General features: G+C 39.3%; 1 protein-coding gene across 1 annotated transcript in view; it reads right to left on the bottom strand.

Moving 5' to 3' along the window:
• LOC147140430 (uncharacterized) overlaps window positions 1-21,753 on the bottom strand; it is a 49,314-nt gene extending 27,561 nt beyond the window's left edge. Inside the window, exon 1 of the mRNA XM_086042560.1 lies at window positions 21,599-21,753. The gene's annotated coding sequence lies outside the window, so the exon portion shown is untranslated. The remainder of the gene's footprint in view (window positions 1-21,598) is intronic.
• Between the last annotated feature and the right edge of the window lie 699 nt (window positions 21,754-22,452).

Below are 22,452 nucleotides of genomic sequence, written 5' to 3'. Positions count from 1 at the left end.
TCTCCAGATCCTTTGGACACACAAGAAAATATAAAGTCCTTCTACCTTCCTTTAAGCATTTGGAGAGGCATCATTTTCTATTCTGTAAGCTGTGTATTCACGAGCAACTATTCGCAGTTCATTGAAGGCCAAATAAATCCTTTATTGTGAATCTATTTTAGTGTCACAGCAAGGAGCTTTTCAAAGTAGCAATTACTGTAAGTTCCATTTCGTACGATTATGTTCCAACCAGATATCTTTTCCACATCATGTTTATTTTGTTTGCTCTATTAAATTAGGTAAAGGCTGTATTAAGTTAGACAATTAGAATACATCTAATGTACACATTTCAAGATAGTACTATAGTCCATCTCTTAAAGTGGAAGTCAACCCAAACATTTTTTTCAAGAATATGTTCTATGCAGGTCCACTAGTTGACACAAGGCATTCTGATACTTTAGATATTGCGTTTGTGGAATAAGAGTTAATCCACCCGTTTTTAGCCATCTCTGGGGGCGGCCATTTTGCCACTTCTGTCGACTGAAATTGACATCACAGTTGCTCAGGGCTAAGGTAACAACCAATCACATCTCACCTGTTTTCTGAAGCTGAGGCGTGATTGATCGTGACTTGAGCCCAGAGTATTTTTGATGTCATTTGATTACAGATGTGACAAAATGGCCACCCCCTGAGATGGCTAAAAAGGGGTTTATTTTTCGGCTTAACTCCTATTCCACAAAAGCAATATTAATCAGAATGCCGTGTTTCAAATAGTGGGCCTGCATAGAACATATTTTTGAAAAAAAATATGTTTGGGTTGATTCACGCTTTAATAACTCATATATTAATAGTAATAATAATAAATCCTAGAATCGCCACTACAGTCGGTGGGTCGGGAAAAAGTGAGCAACAAGCAACAAGCTCAGGTGCTTCTTTGAGAACAAGGCCAAAATTGTAATGTGCACCCCTAACTATATACATAAAACTGTGAAAGACAGGAACGCATAGCACCTGCAAAGCAATCACTGATTAGTAATTATTTGAATTCTGAGTTGGAGCCCGAGTTAAAAACGTATTATATGGACCAGTTTTCTGTTCTCTCCACAATCTTTCTCCTTTCTGTTATATACAGAGGTCAGATAAAGGTTGTATACAAGTTCTTCCACAACAAAACATTCATTCAAGCATGTGTGGATTGCCCTTGTTTTGTGCACTGGAGCACATTCATGCTGCAACAGAAAAGCACCACGCTCAAACTGTCTTTACAAAGTAAAAGCACACAAATGTAGAACTTTATTATGGATTTTATCAAACTCCTAATTACAGTATTTTTCAGCTTTGGAGTTTAAGTCGCACCAGTCAAAAAAATGCATCATGAAGAAGAAAAAAACATATATTGTAAATCTCATTTTAGAGCGAAATTTATTTTCCAAAAAACTAGAAGAAGAACAGTTGAGCTCGGACTGGCCTCCAAAATCACCATTCTGTCGCACCGTTCGGAAATACACTCCAAGCGCGCACTGCTTTCACGCCGATCGTTCGGAAACGCAGAGTGTTGTTCAAATGTGCCGTTCGGCTATTCAGAGTGCCAAGGAGTGACAGAGCCCAGTGCTTCGGGCAAGGAAAGGAAACAGTTCAAGCATGAGTTGCTGATTGCTTTACAACTATGGCTGCATTTGACAATTAATGGAAGGGGAGCGCGCTCTGCCTCTCCGAACACAAACACTCTCGAGGCCCTATTTTTCTGCTCAGCGCAAGTCTAGCACAAAGTGCAGTCTAACTGTGCGAATGGGTGGAGTTTTCTCTCTATTGGTATTTTCTTAGAGTCGCACAGGTAGAAGAGGAAGTTTGCGCCATTATGCTCCATTGTGGGGTGGAACGCAGCCGACTACGGGCCAATCGAACTGGCTCCCTTCATTCTCTTTAAAGTCAGGGCGGTCAAGGTGCACACAATGCTTAACATTACAGAAGCAAAAATTGACTTGCTGGGGTCCACGCATGAGATTGTCACGCAAGTAAGGTGCAAGGTAAAGTGCAAGATTTCCCCTTGCGGATGATGTAATCGGCCACACGTGTGACGTGGGCAATCGGAGACTGCCGGGCACCCCTGATCGTGGGCCACCACCACCCATAATTGTGCCGTGTGGTTTACGGGGGTGCTAATGAAATATTTCTAAGATGATAATGATAATAATAGGGCTGAAGGATTATGGAAAATAAGAGTTAGGCTTAGTTAATTGGTTAGTTAGGGTTTTCAAATCATTTGACCGGATGTATATTTTTCCACTACAAGAGAGTGTTTTAGTTTTGTGTATGAGAGCCTTTCAGTATTGTGTATGGGCTAATTTCAGTTTTGTTTGAACAAAAAAAAACAACAACAAAAAAGACTAGTATGGATGAGAGAGTTTCAGTTGTTTCTCTGAGTCTTTGAGTATAGTTTGCTTGCATGTGACGTCAATTCTGCTTTGTATTTTTTCGGTCACCAACTTGGGTGGATAGCATTCGACTGTTCATTTGATCGCAAAACACCCTATTCGGCTACTAAAATTATGCGCTCTTGCTGCGTCATTCGGTGTTATAATAATCAACGTTTCTTTCACATTCTGACGATAATTATGCACCAGGTGAGAGAAGAAATGTCGAAAACATGGCAAACGAAGTGGCTGAGTAACATCTCCCGTGCAGACCTCCATGGCCAATCCGTAGTTTGGGCTCATGTGTGCAGCGATCACTTAATGAGCGGTAAGTTTGTTTAGCGTTGAAATTGTAGTGATAATAAACTATTTTATAAAGACTACAATAAGAAAAAAGTGGCATATTAAATAATACTAAACCGCAAGCATTTTGGTTTTGGATTCATGAGCAAGCTAGCTAGCTAGTACAAGCTAGCTAGAAGACGAGTCCAACGTTAGCCGGAAGCTGCATGACTATTGACTACAACCTCTTTTTCCTCCATTTTTTCTTCTACTTTCTTTTGATGGATGGCAACTTTTGATGTATTGCCGCTGGCCACTGGCAGTAAATGCACCAATAGTATTTGCCAGTATTTCCCCATGCCAAAATATGTAAGTCGCAGGACCAGCCAAACTACAGGGAGTCCTCATTTTACGAACGAGTTCCGTTCCTACACTGGCGATGTAACACGAATTTCCGCGTATGTCGAATTTCACCGTCAAAGTCGAAATCTACGTCAAAATACTTGCTGAACTGAAACACTCCCCTCCCCCCCCCCCCCCCAAAAAAAATCATGTCATATTAATTTGTGGATTTGCCAAATCAGAGAAACGGAAAGAACTGTCACCAAATTCAAAAACAAGCAACACTTGTCATTTGTCACTTGTCAATTCATTGTCATTAAAAACTTGTGAAATGATACAAATATTAGTATAATTCAGTATAAATGGTGTCCTGACACTTTGACACCATGACCTCCAAACAAACCCCTCATTCTTTTGGAACACTGTTGTTGTTTTTTTACATCTCCACATCCAGCCTCCCAGCGCAACAAGTTGTCATTGTGTCAACTATGGAAGACACACACACACACGCACACACACGCATGCACACACCATGGCCAGCAGCCAGTTTGAAGGCATGCAGTAGTGTAAGCAGGGAACTGTAAGCCATTGTTTCAGGGAAATGGCGCAGTACAGTGGAGACCAATTTTCAGTTTATTTTTTCCACTCCCCTAGTCTTCTCAAGCTGGGAATGAATTAATTGCTCACTAAACAATTTCATTATTCTAACATCTAAAAGAGAGGTAGTCATGAAAAGGCAGTTCATAATCATCATAACACTCTCAGTGTATTGGTCTCTAATAATTCATCAGGGAAGAGTCTCATAATCTAAAATATTCAGTGGCCTGAATTTAGAGCTCTTTGTTGTCTCTTGTTCATTCTGCACAGGTTTGTTCAGTGCAATGAACTTACTGTACATACGTACAAAACTATTGTATATCTGTGTGCTGTGTGCTGATCAACTCGAAAAATATAAGGCCTTGGACCAAAATTGTGCATGGCAAGAAAGACAAGGATTGCCATGCCTGGTTGGTTTACATTTTTTTGTAAAATGTGTCAGATAACCTTTGACAAAATAAAATATGAACAATGTGAAATAATGTCCCCAACCCATTGGCCTATCCTATATTTTCTATCTTCGAAAATTTAAAGGATTGTTAGTCTGGCAAAGAACTATACTTGTCTTGAACAAATAAGTAATTTCCTGATCTGACATTTGACCGCAGCTACTTTGGCCATCTTGTGTGTGAAACAAAAATAAAAAAAGACACATATAGAAAGAAAGAGCAGTTGAGAAGGCTGACTTTTAAAACTCAGTATTGGCAGTATACATTAGTGAATTAATTACTCCATTTCTAAGTTAGGCTGCAGGCAGCATTGCAGTTATTGATTCACTCTCAACTAGTTTGTGGCCTGAAAAATAATAACATAATTGGACTTCCCACTCACTCCCTGACTGGTTTTTATGTGCAGCAGCTTTGTGGCATGACTGCATGGATCCTGAAGGACCCCTCCCACGCTCTTCTCCAGGCAAATCCACAGGTCGTTTTTTTCCCCCATCAATATTGAATGACTTTTTAGCCTTAGCGAAGCGGTTAGCCCCCAAAAATGACGCTATCAAGGCACTTACATATGTTGACAAATCAGTTTTTAAGTCTGCATTGACAGCACATATTGGTGTGCAGAGCGGGCTTCCTACGTAATCACTTGTTGCCGTATGTCCATATTCCAAGTAGGTGACGGTCTTCTGGTCTTGTCTGTGAAATGTACCTTTATTTTTCTACTTGGGCATAGGCTCTTGTGTTCAATTCTCACCGGGTCTTTTCCCCAGTGCAAAGAAACTTTCCAAATATGTCTGTTCATTTTACTCATTTGCTAGCTTGTGCATTTTATATTAGCATTACACGACAGAGACAACTTGACATGCATTAAAGCGGAAGTCAACCCAAACATATTTTTGGCAAGAATATATTCCCAGCAGACCCACTAGTTGAAACACGGCATTCTGTTTAATTTTGCATTTGCGGAATATAAGTTAAGCAGCCAAATGCACTCGTTTTTATCCAACTCTGGGGGCGGCCATTTTATCGTCTGTCGACTGAAAATGACATCACAACTGCACATAACGACCAATCACGACTGACCTGTTTTCCGAATCTCAGACGTGATTGGTCGTTGTGAGCAGTTGTGATTTTGATTTGATTTTTGTGTTGTCATTTTCAGTCGACAGAGGACAAAATGGCCGCCCACAGAGAGGGCTAAAAATGAGTGGATTAACACTTATTTCACAAATGCAATATTTATCAGAATGCCCTGTTTCAACTAGTGGGCTTGTATAGAACATATTCTTGAAAAAAAAATGTTTGCATTGACTTCCACTTTAAGAGTCAGTTATAGATGGACATATCTGGTCACTTTTCAAAATAAAATATTTTTCAGCCTCTGATAATAAATAAGCCGTAAGTACTGTACTTTTTTTTTCATCTGTGCGGTCCAAAGTGGCCTGCGGCCCGGTGGTTGGGGATCCCTGGAGTTAATCATGGCTTCCTGTGATTACATCATATTTGTGTTCAACTAAACAGCCCCAGATTTCACACTAAGTGAGTTTGTGAGTAAACTAAGACAAGAACATCCTTTTTTCAGTATTCATACTTTTAGTGACATGTTTGTTCCGTTTGTGTGCCAAGAGAATTTTCTCATATAAAACAGACGCCTTGCCTCAATAAAAGTTGGGGAAAACTGAGTTATAGGTATCAATGCAAATCTTCTCCAGGCAGAATTAGCCTCCTCAATACGAAACTTTCATGGAAGCAGGAGTTTATAACATTCAGACAAATTTAGTTAAACGCAAAACTACTGATTGTGATGTGAGCAGAGTGATGTTAGTAAGGTTAGACAGCTTAGCACATCATTCTATTTCTTTAACTGTGATTACATTAACTGGACTATCACTACAGTACACTCAAGAAGAATAGTTGAATTTTAAGACAACCTCTATCCACAAGTTGGATTTGTGATGATGATTATGATTGTAATAAAATAACTATTATTATTAGAAGAATATGCTGTAGAGGAGTGTATGTGGAGACAATGTTTGCATAACATACAGATAAGAGATCTCCAAAGACAATGACCATTAGAAATCATTAGAAAAGGTCAAGCCTATATTGCATTTTACTGTACAATAAGTATGTCTAATATCAATATGCTTGTGGAACATTCAAATAATGCTAGCTTCGGTAACCATGGCAGAAATATTTGGCTGTATCAATCTTCTTTCAATAGCAGGTCTCTGTAGAGGGTGGCATTATGATGTAACTGGTGGCAAGTAAAAAGCTATGCATGTAGTGCATGGAGGGGGATGAGAGAGAGAGAGAGAGAGAGAGAGAGAGATGTGGAAGAGGAGTTGTGAGGCAGCTGTTGAGCTCTGAGAGATTAAAAACTATCTCGGTATTCACAATCCCTGGCTTCCAGCATCCGCCACCTCTCCCTCTCTGAACCCAACCGCCTGCTACATAATCATCTCATCCTCTAAAGCACCGGGGAGCTCTCACGCAAACTACACACATACACATTAACAAACACACACTGCATGCAATATTTGAAGGAGAAAATATTTTTCTGTATCATTGAATACTTTAATACAGGGGACTCATTTCCTCAGCTGCATGCATTAGATTAATTCAAACATTTATTTCAATGTGCAATGACACCTTGTATGACCTGCTTCTGTAATGAGTCAAGTGACAATGGTCCTTATTGCAATTTTCCTCACATTGTCAATACACAATCACACTTGTCATTCATTACACAGTCATTGTATTTTGAAATAAAGCATATTTACAAAAAACAATTATTTGGTTGTTTTATTCAGTGTGCACCTAAGTATCCTTAGAGTTGAATTGGCACCGTCTGTATGAAAACGTTTTGATACAGGCTAGCCACAGGTTAGTCGGGCTAAATGATGAGTCATTGTACAACATCCGTGGTCTTAGCTAGTGATGTAACAGCAATGAATGGAGAGGTTAGTGGCCTCGAGGAGAAGCTCTTTCCTGCTTTCATAGGATTATATTCATTGGAAAAGCAACGAGTCAGTATACTATAACGCTCATGATGGGCCATGTTCATTTTATTTTGTTTATGTTGGACCAATGACTGCTTGAGATGCATTTCAGTGTTCAAGCAGCAGTCCAGAAAGTACAATGATCTAAATATAATGTATGAATCTTATAAAAATCATCAAAACAAACAAACAATCAGTTTAGAAAATGTAATCTCCTAAAAAGAAATGTCTGGTCGTGTTGTGACCCACAAGCAACAGACATTCACCACGAACCTGTAGCTTTAAGGGAAGGGGTGGACTTGTCATGTTTCTGAGTTCAAAGGATGATACAAATTAGTCTTGTTGAGAGTAAAGACGCATGAACCGTCTTTGTCTCCACAGTTATCTGATCATTTACTGCATCTGCACAATTGGTGATGTGAGCAACATGTCTGATGCCAATACTAGCATCTATGCTGCAATGGTGGAGTTGCCCAGATTTTGGCAGCACAACCCACGGCTGTGGTTTCAGCAAATCGATGCCCAGTTCAGCTAAGAGGAGTAACGCAGGATGTTGCGAAGTACTTCCATGTGGTGGCAGCATTGGATGCGTCAACAACAGCCAGAGCTGCTGGAGGCTCCACCAGCTATTGGCAAGTACAAAGGACTCAAGGCATTCCTTTTGAGATTGTTCGAACTGGAGAAGGCCGACGACCGCCTGCAATACCCAAACCATTCGAATTGATGGAAAGGGTGCTGGGCATGTAGGACTTCGCTGATCTCTCATTATTTTTCACCCACATTTTTTACGGCAGCTTCTGACCACACTAGTGATTTTGCCCCTCACCTCCTCCAAAGACGAGCCTGCACTTCTGGACGGACAGGATTTTCCTCACCGCCCAACAACAGTTTGTCTAACACATTGATTCCCAACCAGGACACCTGGGCATCACCGCTATTCCTGAAGGACACTAAACCAGAATATTTAAACGTCCTTTGTGCTTCCTTGTAGTTGGCTAACAGGAGAAAATCATCAATGCAGTGAGAAGGGCAGCCCTGGCTGGCCTACCACTGTACCTAAATGACGATTCATATGCGATAATCAAGCTGTTTTGTGTTCTTTTCCTTAACCCATGGCTCAACACCTCTATTTGTGTTGCAAAGAGAAAAAACTAAATATAAAAATGAAAAACAGCTGTGTGTTTTATTTGATGACTTTAGAGCAGACATGTTAAAAAGGAAAAAAATATTGGTCATAATTGTAATAGAAGTAGGACTTTGTATTGTTTTAAGATTACTGACTGTTTTTATATTTGATATGTAAAAATGTGGCAGTGATGATGGAGTAGGGTTTCTCTTCCATTACTACCCATTTTATGGACTTGGTTATTTGAACAATAACACACACAAATTCTCATTTCAGGAGGAGTTGGAGGCAACCCAGGAGGGAGCAGTGGCTTTGATGGCAGTGGTCGGTGAAGGAGAAGTACCTGCATCAATTCAATTTCAAACTCACCATGTCTGTCATCCTTGAGGATTAAGTTGTCATGTCCCATAACTCTTGGACAGACTTGATTGTGATTTTGTTTGGACTAATCTATGCACTCTATTTGAGGGATCCTGAGAAGTTACTTTTGAGTGTGTGGCATACAATTTAATAAAGAGTTGAAGTTGTGCCAGATGTATTTGTCTGTTGTGTCAATGATTTAAGGCAGCCAATTTCCCCAAATGTGATGATTGTCTACAAGTTGCTACAGTAAATGGCTCAAGGGGCAACATTTGCGTAAAGGAGAGAAGTACTTTAAACAGTCAACTTCTGTTTACTCATTTCAAATATCAATCAAATTTGGATGAATTCACCTTACTAATTGGTTTAAGTTCATTGAATTAAATTGGAATATTAACGTAATTCACTTGTGTTACTCAAACAAGATATATCTGAGTTGCTTGTTGGCAAGTCAGATTTTATACTTAAGTTGTTTGAGGTATTTGAACCTAAAGGAATAATTGTAATCTGTTTCCTGAAATGGATTGCGTAGCTCCAAGATATCACTACTACAATGTAATAATTTGATTGAATAAAATACAACTGAGTACATGTAACTTACATGGCAATATTTGAGTGAAAGAGACTTAAATGAGTTCCACTTAAATGAATCTTTGCAATCGGTTTCCTAAAACCATTTGAGTTGAGATAAGTCATCAGGTTTTATAGTGAATGGGCACCCTTACTAAGGACTGTCGAGATGAACCTTTTGTCGTCATCTGGCGTAAATGTAACACAGCATTTCAGAAAAAGAAGATGACACCAACAGTCAAATATGGTGGTGTCTGTCTGGGGCTGCTTTAGTCAAACAGGACCTGGACGAATTGCTGTGATTTATGGGAACATGAATTCTGCTCTTTACCAGAACATCCTGAAAGAGAATATTTGGCAATCAGTTTGTGGCCTCAATTTGAAGCGCAGTTCTGCAGCAGGACAACGATCCAAAACACACGAGCAAGTCAAATTCTGAATGGCTTAAAAAAGACAAAATGAAGGTTTTGTCTTGACTTGAATCCGATTGAAATGCTGTGGCATGATTTTAAAAAGTTGGTTCATGCCCAAAAACCCTCCAGTGTTGCTGAATTAAAGAAATTCTGCAAGTAAGAGTGGGCCGAAATGACAATGACAGTCTCATTGCGAGTTGTAGAAAATTTGTCGTGTATGTTGTTTGATGATCTTAAACATTAAAGTAGGGAAACTGTTCCAAAAACAAAGTAAAAAAATACTGTAAGAATTTTAAGATGTGGGCAAATACTTTTTCACGGCACTGTATTTAAATTGTTGATTTGTTAGTCATGTTTTGTTTGAGCTATTTAATCCGTTGTTAGCATTAGCAAATTTTAATTTAGCATTACACAGTGTTTTATGCAGGTAAAAGGTAAAAACTGTTTGTAGAGGCCTACAATTTTGGGGGATCAAAGCATATTACGCACACTTTAATTGATTTGATGCGTCAATTTGTCAAGAAATGGAGAAAAAACTGAAAAAAACATGATTTTTTTTTTCTTCTTTTCAATGGTGTTTGGTTGCTCCAGCCTATTCAGCTCTGTGATCAGGTAAATACTGGCTGCAGCAAAGTTAGGTGATTTGTAATTAGGTAATTGAATTATGCACATTTTTGATTCAGCAATTTTTTTTTTTTATCTTACAATTGATTAATTGTTAATTTTTTTTTTCTGTTACGTGAATAAATATTAAAGGGATGGTGGGGCCGGATGGGCATGTTTTCACTAACAAGTTCATTTTATATATTTTTTGATCGGGAAAATGAAAAGAGTTGTCATTTTCTATCCATCCATTAACCACACCGCTTATCCTCACAAAGGTCGCGGGCGTGCTGGAGCCTCTCCCAGATGTCTTTGGGCAGTAGGCAGGGGACACCCCGAATCGGTTGCCAGCCAATCGCAGGGCACACAGAGACAAACAAACATCCGCACTCACAATCAGAACTAGGGGCAATTTAAAGTGTCCAATCAACTTACCATGCATGTTTTGGGAATGTGGTAGGAAACCGGAGTACCCAGAGAAAACCCACGCAGGCACGGGGAGAACATGCAAACTCCACACAGGGAGGCCGGAGTCGGGATCGAACCCACGACCTCTGAACTGTGAGGCGGACATATTAACCAGTCGACCACCGTGCCACCTTGTTATTTTCTATTTTATCAATAAATTTGGGAGAAATTAGGAAATAAGTAACTCCAGCCCCTTGATAATGAGGACAATGGCCGCGCCCCCTACCGTTCTATCCATGTTCGGTCGGCGTCACGGGAGGAACCTATTCCAAACTCTCAATTGGAAATCACTCCACTAGTACTTTCATTGCTTATAACGTCCAAAAACGGCAATCAATTGGCACCAAAATTTATGTGGACATCCCTACTAATGCCCACTTCAACATATCAAAAGGATTAACCTCTCCGTGGCTGATTTGTATGAGAATGAGGAAACGTGGAAGTGAGCAGAGCTACAGCTAGGCTGTACACTCTGCTTCTTTGCTTTAAAAAAAATAAATAATATATATATATATATATATATATATATATTTTTTTTTTTTTTAAAACACTGCTTCTTTGCTGATCAAGGTTAGGACGGGCGAGACATTAAACACCAGTCAGGATATTTACAGAGACTGAAGTGGGAATGAGTAGACGTGCACATTTATTTGGATGAGGAATGGTCCCAGTTTTTCGACCTACAACACGCCATCCAATTTGGAACGTAAACAGTCGAAATGGTACGTTCCAATGCGGCCACACTCGGCTGTGCAGTCAGCCTCACTGGAACTTTTTGGTCGCTGAAAATTGACGCCTGTTCGATGAAGGCTTACCTCACTCTCTGGTTGCTGTAAAAGGTGTCGGACAACGCATGCGACTGCTTAGGAGGCAACCCCGCAACATGAAGATCGATGCAGGCTGGACGCAGAGTAAGGAGCTAATGTTGTTGTGCTAACACCTTTTGTTTTAACGACCTGAAGCTAGTTGTTGCTATTAGCCGTCCCATTGTCCTACCTTTAGCCGTGGAGGGAAGAAGGAGACGTAAAGCTCCAATCTGCCTACTGCTGCTGAAAAGCCGCTGTCTCACTCCTGAGTGTTGACTGAGAGTTTATCGTAACTAAATGTAAATATAACAGTCGGGGTTCGTGTGCGCATTCATGCTCTTGTCCGCGTCAGCTTATGTAAGTGGAGGAGCAATCGTCACAGTATTTTTGATTTTGTGGAGGTGATCATGATGAGATAACGTTTTGTGTCAATAAATCCAAACTATCATGCAGAACACTTTTATACGTTAACAGTTTGAAGTGGACAAGAGTGGTAATGTGCATTTGCATTTTGGTGCTGATCTGTTGCCGTTTTAGACAACAGAACTGTCAAAGCGAGCAATATTACCATGCTTGCCTTCCTCCCGTGACGTAGAGCGCTGAGACCAAAAACATAACATAAGCCACGCCCCAAAAGGGGGCAGGGCAATATGTTGTAAATCTAATCACAAAAAAAGACCTTAAATCACTACAGAGTGTTTTCGGGAGGCACTTGTCATTTTTACATGCAAATCTATTATATAGTGCCAATGTTAAGATCATCCTAGTCTATCTTTAATAAATATTTAAATTCTTACTAATATCTTAAAAATATTTTTTTTCTATTTATTAAACTTAATTCTTGGAAATTTTATAATTTTATGATGACCTAACGTTGTCATTGCTCATACAATGACATGAACCAAGTGGGCTTCGAAGGTAATGGTCTTGAATTGTAAATTATGGCTTCCTCTTTCCTCTGTCTTTGCTGTTGACTCCTCTGATAAGTCCTTTGATTCTGACATTATAAACAAATTGAAATACAAGGACAAAGGGGACACTACAACTTTTCCCTTTTTCAAATTGAGTGCATTTAATGTGTTCATCAAAACCGTGCATGGCTCTCCAGGCAGTCACTTACCAGGGTGACTCAGCACCTTGTCAATGTGTCCTCTTGACAGGCACAAGCACTGACACACACGCATACACAGACACACACTCACAAACACATGCACGCATCATGCTGTCAGGGAATGAATAAGGCTTCAGATATTTTATTCAACCTGCCTGATGATTGAATCATTTTTTAAAAGTTGTGTCGGCAGTATGGTTTTTACAATGTGTTTGTGCAGTGTTTTTTTTAATACTCATTAACTCCCATTTAAACGTATTTGATTGGATAAAGACCCACGTCTCGTAGGCACTGCATGGAATGCACACCAATGCTGACAAGATGACATGGAAGTGGTAACAAAATTGTTTGGTTCAACTGATGATGTGTGCTCTCCCACTGGTGTGAGCGCAGTGGCAGCGCACATGTGGTTTTGTTTGCAGCTTTGAGAAAAAAAAAACACGGCACTTACGGTATCGATATCGGATGGATATCGCGATATTTGGTCTAGTATTACTTGGTATCCGATCAAATCCAAAATAACTGGTATCACCAATCCCTAGCCACCACCCCTCTATTTTGTAAATGTACCCTTAATGTCTTCAAATATTCAAGCAGAATGGCTAGCAGTCTGTGGTCCTATCATCTATCAGCTTTTATTGGTAGCAAAGTAATTTGTACAAAGCTTATGATGTTATGAAACCAATGGTGGTATACATTTTACATCAAGTTCAAAAGAATTCATAGTATAATTTTTATGGTGCCGTTAACTAACAACATGACCCACCATGTTTTGAACACTGCATAAAAGATCGGTTAGCTACCAGCAGGTTAAGAATTTAAGTGGTAGTTAGGGGTTAACCGGTGGTTAGAATAATTGAATTTTGAATAAATGGGCAGTATTATATCACGCGTTTACAATTCACACACAACTTAATTCACAGCTTGGTTAAAAAAATAAATAAAAACAGTGCAACATATATACCGGCACTCAAACAAATGTGACAGTCGAATATGACACACATTCACCTACTGTTCCAAACACAAATACAGTATATGACAAGGATTAAATAACTTCATTTATTAAATGTATTGCGCCATGCTATGCATTCTGGGAACTGAGTGGCTGCCCCCTCATTAGCATAGGTACAAATAGACAGATAGGACAACTGCCACAGGCAACATTAAAGCTCATACTAGCAAAATAACAGTGGTTCACATTAGCATTAGCATCTAGTTTTTGAGCAGCGCAGGTGGAAGCCTTCGATCGCCGCAAATAGTTTTAAATTGGCCAGGGGTTGCTGTCTTGTCTTGTACTCGGCCGTCTTGTAGTTCTCAGCAATCAGTTGCGTATTTCTTTTTTTATTGACATTATTTCCAGCTACTGAGTGACATGAAATCAAATTTCTTTGTCTTATTCTTGTCAAGTCTTGTACATCATTACGTGGGTGCCACCCAGACTGTTTCAGTGTTCAGACTGAAACAACACAGTTGAATTAAACTGTGTCAAACTTGTGTTGCCAAAACTCTGGTTAAATAGTAGGTATTCCTAAATGTTACTTGAAACACTGTTGTGTGTTTTCTGTAAAAAATATGTTTTTTATGGACAAATGACAGACAGACAGACAGTTGCCATTAATTTCATTCAATTTTAAGGAAAATTATATATTGGGATTTTTTTTTTCAAATCATTGTTTTTTGGAAATGTAATGCATCAAAAGTACTAGTGATATCAGTACTTGGTATCGGTATTAGTGACTACTCAAGCGTTGAGTACTCGTACTCATATTGGTCTGAAAAAAAGGTATTGAACATCCCTTTTTTTTACTGTGTATTACATATCCACAAACTAACTGAGACTCGTTATTCATCAGCTTGATGATTTATTGTCCAGACAGTTGTCCTTCTCAGTGCCTGTCCAATGTCTAAGAGAGCTTATTATTCTGGTTTAGGGTACCTACAAGGCTTTGAGGGCCAAGGATTGTGTCAGTATACCTTGCTGCTTTACCTCTGTCTGTCATGGTAAACCAGAATTGATTGGGTGCAACCTTGAGGAAGGTTGTACCCAATTCTGTATGGACACATTAAATGTTGAATACGGTGGGGCACTATCCCCCCGCTTTGAGCTGTAGTGGGCTATCAGTTCATTAGTATACAATACAATTGGCACTACAGTCATTTCCACACATGCTGAAGCAGCAAAGTAAACTTGACTAAAATAGTGTAAATTTGACTCGATCAAAACTTTTGACTTGATATTGTTTCACTCTGTTTATGCAATGTAAACATAAACCGAGTTCAAAATAGAAATAGTGTGTACATCATCATTCATTGTGCTTTCTGAAAAACATGTACTGTATTGTATACATTTTCTATTCAAAATCAAATTTATTCGATTAAATTGAAAATAGATTGGAAAACAGCAAAATCATCCACTTGCAATCAGTGATTATAAGATAAGTTACACATGCACATTACGGTATAGGTTTTACCTTTACCTCAGTATTCTATAATGCATAACAGATCTGATATTATTTGTTGTAATAAACATTAACTGTAGAAAAATTCATTTGAAAGGCTTGGGGAAAAAATCGTAACTCATATCGCAATCACAATTTTTAGGGGAAAAAAACGCAATTACATTATTTTCCATAATCGTTCAAACATAGTTCCGACGATGAGGTTGTGCAATCTTGTGGTTTACCAACTACTACTCGGGATTAGAAATTGTCTTTTGAGAACAATACGGCTGTTTGATCACATCCCTGTTGTCCTGCCTGTCCCTGCCTGATACACTGCTTTACTGAATAAGGGGCACAGTTCCTGTAGAAGCAACCTACTAAAACAGACAAAGCTGCCTTTGTCTCGAAACACTAAGAGATAGACCTACTACCGCCTTTTTATTCGCTCACCAAATACATGACTCAGACTGTGGATGATAGGCAGAAATTGTGGGCTGTACCATCTGGACTCTATGACCCCAAGCCTAACTGCTTGCCTGCTTGACTGGTAATCTGAGAGGGATTGAATATAATCTCACCAATCCCCACAGTACAAATTATATATCATCATGTCAAAAGACATATATTAGTCCGTGGACGCTGTGGATTTATTGTGTCGGTAGATGACCCAATAAATGGGTGGGAGTCGAACCTTTTTTAAAACATTTGAAAAAATATAACTTTTCTACTGAGGCTTTTCACATGTGCACATTATTTTACAATATCGTATTTCGTGTTGTAAATCAACTGCCCGGCCTAGCTAATCAGACATGTTGTTAAGATGTCAATATCTTTCTTGGCCAATGAGAAGCGCGGCGCTATCAGCGATCGCCAGAGGTGGGAATTTTATGAAACCTTGCTAGTTTATAAAGAAGGCCAGTGCTTTAGAAAATGGATGTATGTTTGAATATTCTTTTTGATATATGACTATAACTGGCACGTTTGTTTGTGGTTAGTCCATGAACACAATTGTCTATGACAACCGTGTCTTTGTAAACACCATTTTTCCCAGTTAAGGCCAAACTGACCATAAATGTCCTCAAATTTGCTGTATGGTGTACTGTAGTGGCATCTAATCCAGATCCAACATTGCCTTCGCATATATGACATACCAAAGCTACATACTCATCAACAACCCTTGATCAGCAATACAATAATCATAAAAGAAGAGAATGTCAATTTGGTAGCGTTTAGCTTTTATGGGACGCAACTTGCAAACTCACTGAGTGATTATATTGCCTTTACAAATAATTACCTGCAGTAAAATTATTTTTACACTTGCATCACTGTTTGTTGTTATTAAAATAATACTTAATCCTGTACAGTTAACCAGGACTTTATTATTGAGACACTTTGACACAACAGCAGACTATTTGTATTTCCATTACTTACAGTATGAGAAAAATAGATTTCGAACAAAGACGCCAATCAGCATTGCAGAACAGATTGATATCAACCTTAAGTGGTCCCACTGTGATCAATCATCGAATTATGCAGTACAATCAAAAAGCAAAAGTTCATTAACATTCCATTCCCAATGCTTGGCACAAAATCATTATTTTTAGAGATCCATTTCTGTACATCATTCTGATATTGCGACCTGGACCACAGTTTGCCTTCTAAAGTCAACGTAAGAATGACTCACACTCACATCGCTCAAACTCTTAACTTCTGTTTCTGTATTAGATGAAAGAAAAGCCTTGCAATTGTGCATCTAATGCACTGTGCATTATTAGGGAGTGTAGTGCATGAATTTCTCAGAAATTTGAACCTGTCATTTGAAAAAATCAAGTAGTTACAAAAATACATACAGTGTTCTCTCACTTTTCGTCGGTGATGTTCCAAGCCCTGGGGCACTCTGAATTTGAACGTTTTGAGTTCCAGAATGGTCTGAGTGAAGCAGCGTACTTGGAGCGTATTTCCGAAAGCACCCATAATGTGGGAACGGGATTTTGGGGGACGACACTCTCCAGGGCGTGTTTGGAAATATCCTCTGAGCGCGCGCTGCTTTACTCCCACCGTGGGGAAACTCAGAGCTTTGTTTTAATGTGCCGTTCAGTTATTCAGAGTGCACCAAAAAAAAAATAAATAAATAAAATGTTGCTCAAGGCCACAGGTGTCAAAGTCAAGTCCCGGGGGCCAATTCCGGCTCGCGGTATCATTTTATGTGGCCCGCGAAGACAAATCATGTGTTGACTTGACATGTTTTTTTGAAATTGTCTTCGCTGTTAACACAACATATTCGATATTTCAAGCATTTGTTACCAATCCTTATTTAAAATACATTGAAAAATGGTTGAACAAACTATTGACTGGCTTCTGATTTTAAAACTTGTTATCCATCAATTAGTTGTGTATAAGGCAATCATACATTTACACATTACATTTACAGCCAAGTGAAATCAGAACTATGGCCCGCGACAAAAATGAGTTTGACACGCCAGTCTAGGTGCTCCAATTGGGGACAGGGTGTGTGGGGCAGTCCAGGTGGAAACAGTGCAAGTACAAGTTGCTGGTTGGTTTAGATCAGGGTAGCCCAAGTCCAGTCCTTGAGCGCACCTATCCAGTCTGTTTAAGACATCTCTCTCTTCTAACACGCCTGATTTAAATGGTCAGTATCGTTACCAGGCTTTTGCAAAGCTTGCTGACGAGCTGATCATTTGAATCAGGTGTGTTGGAGGAGGGAGACATCTAAATCAGGCTGGATAGGGGCTCTCGATAACCAGACTTGGGCACCTTGAGCACTTGGTTGTAATATTTTTGTTTCTGTGGTTTTCTCAAAAAAAAAAAATACTGATAAGAATGCCGTTAAGGCACCAGATCGATAAACAGCATCGTTAAAGAGTAGTAGTATCGTCAAAATCTTATCGATACCCATCTCTACTTCTTACCCATTTAGCATGTACTGTATATGTAATGTTAGGTCGTCATCACTGTTTTTAATAACTTTCGGCTCATTGACCATTTACACACATCAATTTTCTATTTTTATATGAAGCACTTTACCAAAACACTACCTTTATCAGATTTTATGCCCCCCTTATGAACCTCAAGAAGAAAAGGATGATCTGTTTCATCAAATAGACATTGCTACAACATTAACGAGACAACTAAACTCAACCAAGAATAATGAACTTCAGCTCTTTTTCTTAGGACATATGTCATAAAAAGTCAACCAAACGAAGAACAAAATGATAGAGGATAGTGTTGCACAAGATACCAGTGCCAGTACCGTACCGTGATTTTTCGGCGTGAAAAATGTCTCGATACCATTTTTTTAACACCGGTACCCAAAAAATATAAACCAAAAAACTCACACATGCAGCTCACTAACTCTGTCTTAAAGGCAAGTATACGTAAAGATTGATTGAGGAATGGATGGATTGAGGGATGGATGGATGGATGGATGGATGGTTGGATGGATGGATGGATGGATGGATGGATGGATGGATGGATGGATGGATGGATGGATGGATGGATGGATGGATGGATCATGTTTTGTATCAGAATGATAAAAATGCCTTGATACAGCAATTGTTAGATTTTTCAGAGTTGAGGGCACCCCTTTGCAACAAACTTAAAATGAGGAACGTGCACATCTGCTACAAAGTGGCAATCAATGGATCAGACCAGAGAGTCACTGGACTACAAGGACCCATCAGAGCATTTTAGAAAATGAAAAATCCTCTGCCCCTGGCTGTGAAATGGTGAACTGAAATGTGTGCAGCTACAGTTTAACATTTTCATATTTAACTATAAACACAACTCATTTGTGTTATTAAAATTTATTTAATGTGATATTAGAGCAGGGCTCCTCAATTCTGGTTTTATATTGCAGTTAAATATACTTTAAGAATAATAAAATGTTAAATAACCATAAAATACATGTAAATAAATAGTGTTGTGTGACATGGACAAAACATTATATATTGATATACTGTAGACTGTTTTATATCACAAATAACGATATATATTCTGAAATTATTATTTTTTTTCTTAAAATTGCATGAAATAAATGGCAATTTTCTCAATGTGTTCTGTGTTTATTTATAAAGCTTTTTTTTTTATAGAAAAAAAACAATAAAAGAAATCAAATAAATAAAAGAAAATGGAATATAAAACACATGTCCAGTGGCTAATTAAATACCGCGCAACAGCATTCAGGTAAGCCAAACAACCAGTAAAGTCCTAATAAATCACTTGTTTCAGAGGTTGAGTTTTAGGCCCTGGTTTACCCAACTGTGGGGTTTTTTTCAGTCTATTATGTCGTCTACTATGTAGAAGGAGTACATAGATAAGAAATGTAGAACAGAAACAAAGAAGAAAGTAGTAAGAAGAATGACAGTAGAAGAAAGCATGCATGTCATGTTAGCACTGTGTGCTGAGCTGTAAATAAAGTGAATAAATGAATAAATGCCTGTTAAAAGGTAACAACTGAGATAATGTGCTGACAGGGAAACATCGGTATTCATGTTAAATGAGAGTCAGCACACACCTGCTAGCATTTAAAGTGCCACAATGCTACCGCCATGCTTCTCTGTAGGTTTTGAATCTATTGGTGAATCGGTGGGGTTATGTTTGTGCCAAACATACCTTTTGTAATGATGGCCAAAAGTTTCAACCTTTATTACAAATAAATTCCCGCAAAAAAAAAACAATTGGGCTAGGTTCACACTGCAGGTCTTAATGCTCAATTCAGATTTTTTTTTTAAATCCGAATTTTTTGTGTAAGCGTTCATATTACAATATAAATGCGACCTCGGTCTTGTCTGCTGTATGAACACATGCGTCACCAAAGTGACCCGCATGCGCAAAAGAAGAGACGATGAAGTAAATGTGGTCCAGCGTGTCAGGGAATTTATACACTGAAGCGGTTAGGAAGGAGGCAGAAATAAATACAGTATTCGGGGAAAATTACGAGGCGACGCTTTAATATCTCATTTCATGGAGACATCACTAACGAAGACGTCACGTCATAACCGTGCGTAAAAAATGAATCGATCTGATCCGTAGCTGAATTACTACGATGACCGTAAATGTCCACTTTATGCTTCATGGTTCAAGTGGGATTAAATTAAAGTAAAATATAAAGTCAATAGTGTTACTCAAAACAACTTTGCAGATTCGATCCCCTGCTGCCAGCACTTTCCCTCTGTCTGCGCGGAGCGCATATTTGGGCTCCGGATGACGTCAATGCCAGATATATGCGACCTGGCCGTTCAGACCGCCGTCGCATTGGAAAAGATCAGATACGTATCCGATCTAGGACCACATATGAAAGCGACCCAGGTTGGATTTGAAAAAATTGCAATTGAGCCGTTCAGACTGTCATAAAAAAATCAGATCCAGGTCGCATATGGTTATAAAAAATCCGATCTGGGTCACATTTGCCTGCGGTGTGAACCTAGCCTTGGTGACTGAGAAACATTACCTTTAAGTCAAATTTTTAAGGCAAGTTTGAAACTCTGTGAGGAATCTTATTACGTTGGTACTTTAAATAATGGCAGCCAGGTGTGTGCTCAATCAGTTTTAACATGAGTTTGAATGTGGTTGGCTATTTCTGAACACAGCCACATCCCTAGTTATGAGAGGGTGTGCTCACTTGTCGTCTTCTCAGTTAGTTGTACTTCGCCACTTGAAAAGTCGTTACGCATTTGAGAAACTTATGAAGGAATTTGACATTTTACTTTTGTAAATTTCTCCAGCATCCATCCTGGAAATGACACGCACACTACAAGATGCATTTCCAGTCATCAGACAAGGCTGCATTTCATCGACGGCAATGTCTGCAATCATTTCACTCATGCCATATCTACACAAGGATGAGCACAATCCATGAGATCTCCCTTAATGTAACATCAGTCTAGAAAAAGAGACAGCTACACAGACATGGGCACAGACAGAACAATGTGTAGGCCTACTAATCCTCACAGAGAGGATACAGGATGTGAGAGCATGCCTTTGTTTGTGTTGACGGGCATCATTGTATAACAACATGCTCAGGTCCTATGGAACATATCACACTCTTTACCTGATAGACTGTATAGGATCAGAACATGATGTTTTATATAACCAGGTGTTTCAGACTGCCTTCATTGGAAGGAGACGTCATGTAATAAAGGCAGGAATGTAGTACAAATGTAGCTCAGGATCTCTGATTTGGAGATTTAATAGTCAACACATGCATATCACATGTATGTCATTTTACATTGTTTTTAATACAGCTGACAGCGGCCTCGTCAATTTCAGCATGTGAGTGGATCATCGCGATTGCGGCATCACTGTAACAAAGAGGAACGAATTCACGGACCTCTGCAGGAGACAGACAACACCCCCACTACACGCCCACCATGCTCTGCAATTGTGGATGGGAAAACATCGTATACTACAGATTCATATAGCTACTCCGCCATCTGATGAGCTATAAATAGGCCACATCCATACTGGTGAGGCACCAGACCTGGAGAATGTATTGTCATCTATGTCGCACACATTTCATCACTCATTCAAATGATGGTGCAGAGCGCTGCAGTAAAACGAGCTTTCACACGCGATGACGTAACAGATCGAATAGAATAAAATGAAGAAATAAAATCACTTACGGTGCAGGTGTGTCTTGTTTTCTCGTAGCGTGTGTGTGGCTGTCAATCAGATGGGGATTAAAATATCTCTCCACCTTTCTCCGCTCAGAAAAAAAGACTGGTGCCAACCGAGAAGCCAGTTCCGCCCACAATAGCCGGTTTAACCAATCGGAATCAGAGAAAAGAAAACCCATTCGGCATGATCTGCAGGCTCTTCGGCGGGTACTGTTGCCTTCAAGTGCTATCGTAAAAATAGATATTACCCCAAATGTAGAGCATCCACAGGAACACAGATGAGATTTTGGAACAAAAAAAAACATTCATCACATTCAATTCACCTTGGGAAGGATTTTCAACACTCCCCCCACAAATCACACCTTCCAAAAATTTCACAATCTTCACAGTAATATTCCTAAATTTGTATCTCAAAAAATCCGCAATTCACATATTCTGCAGTGATGTTGTTTTCCACATTCATTCACTGATTCACGCTTGGGTCATTTTATGGGAGGGGGGATAAAAACTGAACGCAGGTCCCACAAACCCGCGAACACCATACAAGGGTCAAAGGGGAAGGCAGAGCACTACCTCTGTCATGGTCGTTTCTCAATAACTTCCTGTGGGTGACAGTGTTTGCAGCACATAATCGACCTGTTGTGTGTCCCATAAATTGTAAGTGCAACAGCCACTACGATGATGTCTGTGCCACTTTTGTTAGTTATGAATTTACTGGCGCAGGGGTTTTTGCTCTGTCTGCAGTATTTGCATTTCCTTATTGATGTTGTTTGCTCATTGATAAACTTGAACAGCCTGTAGGACTCCTTTCAAGCTACACATAGACTGTCTCCACTTTGCTTTTGCATCCTTTGCTCTCA

Source organism: Filicampus tigris, chromosome 10 (assembly GCF_054856515.1).
Source record: "Filicampus tigris isolate MCC_2025a chromosome 10, RoL_Ftig_1.0, whole genome shotgun sequence".
Taxonomy (NCBI): Eukaryota; Metazoa; Chordata; class Actinopteri; order Syngnathiformes; family Syngnathidae; genus Filicampus; species Filicampus tigris.
This window is presented reverse-complemented; position numbering and strand designations above follow the sequence as displayed.